We start from the raw sequence: 5,557 nt of genomic DNA on the forward strand, positions 1-5,557 counted from the left end.
ACATGCAATACCACGGGCTAATACCGTGGGTTTTATTAATACCATCTATCTAATACTATTGCCCATTTGCAACTAACTGTGGTCCCGTCATTAATTGCGGGTTAACCACTTACAAATATTAATATGGGCTTTATTGACTCTTGACTATGACGTGATCCCATGACATAAATAAGGGGGTTAGGGTGGGACCCTAACATGCCCTCCCCCTTAATACTAGCCTTGTCCTCAAGGCTGAAGCTGCGGAAACTGCTGAAGAATAGTGGCTCGTTCCCAAGTTGCATCTTCCGGAGAGGTGTCTTTCCATTTGACGAGGACTTCCTTAATCATGCGGCCGCACAGGTGCTTGTCCCTTGTGTCTAGAACCTGTTCGGGTTGAAGCCAGATTGACCCTTCGTCGTCCAATTCAGGTAGACTGGTTTGAACTCGACAATTGTTCCCAATCACTTTCTTGAGGCACGATACATGGAAAACTGGGTGGATTTTTGTTGTAGGTGGCAAAGCCAACTTGTAAGCCACTTCTCCAATGCGCTGAAGTACTTGGTATGGTCCGTAGAATTTTGGAGAGAGCTTTTGACAACCCTTGTCTTTGAGTGATGTTTTCTTATATGGTTGCAGCCTCAAAAAGACCTGATCCCATTCTTGAAATTGGCGCTCTGAGCGATGTTGGTCGGCCTGTTGCTTCATGCGGTTCTGAGCTTGATGAAGATTCTCTCGAAGATTGGCGAGCATGGTTGCACGGTGTTGTAGGAGTTGATCCACGGCTTGTACTTTGGAGCACCCCGTGAGATAAGAAGTAGGGGAAGGCGGAAGTTGACCATAGACTGCTTCATAGGGAGTAATTTTGGTGGTGGCATGATAGTTGGTGTTATACCACCATTCAGCCAGAGGTAACCACTGTACCGAAAGGTGTTGCTTTTCTGAAGTGAAACACCGAAGGTAGGTTTCTAGACATTTGTTGACGGCTTCGATTTGACCATCTGTTTGCGGATGATATGAAGTACTGAGTTTGAGTTGAGTGCCTTGTATTCTGAAGAGTTCCTGCCAAAAATTACTGGTGAAGATCGGGTCGCGGTCGGACACAATAGAAGTGGGCATGCCATGCAATTTGAAGATCTGATCCATGAAAGATTGAGCAACCAAAGTTGGTGTAAACGGTCGGGGTAGGGCACAGAAATGAGCATACTTTGACAGTCGGTCCACAACCACCATGATGACTTACTTGTTCCCAGACTTTGGAAGACCTGTAATGAAATCCATGGAAACCTCCGTCCAAATTGATGCCGGAATGGGCAATGGTTGTAATGTGCCTGGTGTGTTGACGGTTTCCCCTTTGTGGTGTTGACAGACATCACATTCTGCTACGAAAGTAAGGATGTCCTTTTTCATTTCGGTCCAAAAAAATGATCTTCTGGTGCGAGCATACGTCTTTTGAAAGCCCGAATGTCCTGCAATGGGAGATGAGTGCAATTCTGCCAAAATGCGACTTTTGAGGGTGGATGTTGGTGATATTACGACTCTGTCCCAGTAGCGAAGAATATCATTCTGCCACGAGTAGCCCTTGCTAGAATTAGGATCTACCTGCAATTGAGAAATGAGTTGGGAGAGCCCGGGGTGTGAAAACCATTCCTTGCGAGCCTCTTCAATCCAGTCTGGAATGGGGAGGGAAATTGCGAGCAGAGTACTTTCCTCCTCAAATTGGCGCGACAATGCATCTGCTACACTGTTGTCTTTCCCTTTCTTGTAAATGATCTCATAATCATATCCCAACATTTTGGCTAACCATTTATTTTGTTGTGGGGAGGATAGGTGTTGCTCCAAAAAATATTTAAGACTGTGATGATCTATGCGGATTTGGAAACGTCGCCCCAATAAGTAAGGTCGCCAGGTCTCGACTGCATATAGGATGGCCATCATTTCCTTCTCGTAGGTAGATTGGCCCAGATTCCTCCCACTGAGTTGTTGGCTGGTGAAGGCCAATGGTCACCCTTCCTGCATTAAGACCGCTCCAATACCTGTACCCGAAGCATCACATTCAATGACAAAGGATTTGGTGAAGTCAGGTAGTGCTAAGACGAGAGTGGAACACATGGCGTTTTTGAGAGCGGTAAATGCCTGTTGTGCTTCCTCGTTCCAAAAGAAGGAATTTTTCTTTAGGAGTTGAGTGAGGGGCTTCGCTATGCAGCCATAGTTGCGGACAAATTTATGATAATAGCCTGTGAGACCCAAAAATCCTCTCAAGCTCTTCAAGGTCTTAGGTTGAGGCCATTCTTGCATTGCCTGGATCTTTTTGGGGTCCACCTTGACACCTTCACGCCCCACAATGTGGCCCAAATACTCAACTTCTTCCATGCCAAACGAACACTTTGACATCTTGACAAATAATTTATGCTTGCGGAGCAGTTGCAAGAGTAGATCTACATGCTGAAGATGTGCCACCCAAGTGCCACTATAGATGACGATGTCATCGAAGAAGACAAGGACAAAATTTCTGAGATATGGTTTGAGGAGGTGATTCATAAGGCTCTGAAAAGTAGAGGGGGCATTACAGAGACCAAATGGCATGACCAGGAACTCATAATGGCCTTCATGAGTTCTAAAAGCCATCTTGGGAATGTCGACTTCCTTCATGCGAATTTGGTGGTAGCCTGAGCAAAGATCCAACTTAGTGAAGAATTGAGCCCCATTGAGTTCGTCCAGCAAATCGTCAACCACCAGGATGGGAAATTTATCTTTGACTGTCAGCTTATTGAGGGCCCTGAAGTCGGGACACATCCGCCACTCCCCATCTTTCTTGAGGACCATGACCACTGGGGATGAATAAGGACTAATGCTGGGACGAATGACACCTGCTTCCAACAATTCCTTGATGATTTTTTCTATTTCATTCTTTTGGGTGAATGGATATCTGTATGGCCGCACATTTGGGGGTTGGGCCCCTGGAACCAATGTGATGCTATGATCATGTTCCCCTCGCGAGGGTGGAAGCTCATGAGGCTTGTCAAAGACCGTCTAATGTTTATTTAAAATCTGTTGCATCTCAGGATGAATTGGCAGAGACATGGTTTCGACTACCTGGATGGCATTAAATTGGGCTACCACTCCATGATGGCCCTTTTTTAACAATTTTTCCATGCTATGCGAGCTGATGATAGAGGGGGCTCCCGCCTGTAGTCCACGGAGGGTATGTGTGGAGTTGTTCTGCTTAAAACTCATATATAACTCCTGGAAATCCATTGTGATTGGCCCAAGAGTGCGGAGCCATTCCGCACCTAGGACAATGTCGCAACCCCCCATGTGTATTGCAAACATGTGGGTTTTCAACTGATAATCCCCCATTTGAAGTTTGACATTTTCACAGCGGCCTTCACATTTCATTGTGCCCCCATCTGCAATTTGGACTTGGAAGTTAGAAACTGCCCGGACAAAACAATGCGCTGCTTCAGCAATCTTTTGATGGATGAAATTATGGGTACTTCCACTATCAATCAAGACTACTACTGGGTGATGTTTAAGAAAACCCCTGATTTTGAGAGTTTGAGGGGAAGAAATTCCTGCCAATGCATTTAGCGAAATAATTGGTTCGTCAGATACAATCTCCTTTTGGTTATCTTCTTCGATCACCTCCGGTTCCTCAAGTGGTGGATCTTCCTCGGTGGAGCTGTAGTCAGTGGCATCTATTTGAAAAAACGTGGGCTCCTTGCATTTATGGCCTGGGGAATATTTTTCATCACAGTAGTAACATAGTCCTTGCTTCCTTCTTTCGGCCATTTCCGCAGGTGACGCCTTTTGAATCTTAAGTGTCTGAGTCGTGTTGGGAGCCTATGGGGGACGACCTTTAGCGGGGAAGTTGGGGCGGCTGGATTGAGCTGTTAATGCATGTTCCACCTTACGAGCTACCTGGCAAGCCTCTGTCCACGTGGGAGGGTGGTGGAGTAGAACCTGAGCTTTGATGGCTTCTTTAAGACCGCTGATAAAGAATTCCATGTAGAACTCATCTGTGAGACCCTTAGTGCAGAAGGCTAAGGCTTCAAAAGCGGTAATATATTCATCCACTGTACCCGTCTGTCAGAGCTTAGTGAGATTCCCCAAAAAAGAGTCTTCCTGTTCAAAGCGATTTCGAAGAGCTTTGGCAAATTGGGCCCAATTCTGAAAATGTCCATTGCAACGCTGATGCCATTCCCCCCATTGCCATCGTTCATTGTCCAAGTACATGGTGCCCACCATAAGCTTAGTCCCCTCATCTAGTATATGATTCAATTTGAAATACTGCTCCATTTGTGCTAGCCATGCGGACGTGTGAGAACCGTCAAATTTATGCATATCCAACTTGGGAGGTTGCTGACTGGGTGGTGGATGGGTGTGCCAGACGTGAGGAGAGTGGCTAGACTCACCCTCATGGTATTCATGGCCATTATATGCCTCCTCGTGGGCTGGCTCCTTGCCCTTCAAGAGTGCATTCTGTATCTGGAGACTTATTCCTTTAATCTCATGTTGGATTTCGTTCACCGCAGTTTGGATGGAATTCACATGGTCTTCAATTTTGTCCATCCTTTCATTGGCCATCGCTTGAGCGCGAGTTTCTACCATACACCAAAAAAAATATTTTCTAAGAAATTGAATGGTACCACCTTGCTCAGCTCGTCATCCTGATTCTGATGGGCTAGATCACCAATAAGCGCCCCGAAAGATCTCAGACTTTTTTTTTTTGGAAAACTCCTAACGGAGTTTTACTCCTTCCTGATCAATACTGCAGTCACCAAATCCTCAAAATGTCAATGCCGCCAAAAGTCCTGCGAAAAGTATATCCAGGTACAGGAACCCTTCCGATCTGGTGGATCTGAGAGATCTGAATGGTGGAACAACTGCTGCTGCTGATCTGATGGAGCTGCCGGACTGATGTCTGCTGCTGCTGCACTTCTTTGCACCCGCTGATCTGGAATAGATGATGTGTGATCCCCTGATAGAAAGGGAACTATGGTCTTGAGGAGTGTCAGGTGCTACAGATCGCAATATACATAAGGGTCTGACAGTAGTACTCGACTCAATGTTTCAGGGCTCTAACTAAGGAGGATCGACTGTACCCTTAGCCGTACAACCCGACTACCCTATCGTACGGGCGAGTAATCTCTCCGAGTGCTGTTCTCGGTGTACTGTAGCCACAAGACGGCCGAAGTTTTATCTATGGCGAGGTTTCAAGGGAGCCTAGGGGGCTTCCTATATACCCAGAGGGTACGTGGAAGACAGTCCGTGCGCGGTTCTGTCTAATGCTCTACTACTCGAAGGGGTACCCACAAGGGTTACAAGGGAGTCCAACAGATGTGACCACCTCTTGTATTTCCTGCGTGCATGCCTCCCCAAATCCGCAGGTTTATGCGCTTAACGACAGATCCCGTGGTTTAAAGACGCCGGAACACGTCTCTAGCCAAAAAAAAAAAAAAATTGCTAAAAATTGGAGATCCCACCGAGCCCTGGAAAGTGCTCTGATACCACTTGTTATGCTCTTAACCTGCAAAGTAATACCCAAACACAAAATATGCGAAGAAAAGATACCCAGAAC

The sequence above is a fragment of the Pinus tabuliformis genome, chromosome 4_2 (assembly GCF_031772625.1).
Source record: "Pinus tabuliformis cultivar Carrire ecotype Pingquan chromosome 4_2, CPIR1, whole genome shotgun sequence".
NCBI lineage: Eukaryota > Viridiplantae > Streptophyta > Pinopsida > Pinales > Pinaceae > Pinus > Pinus tabuliformis.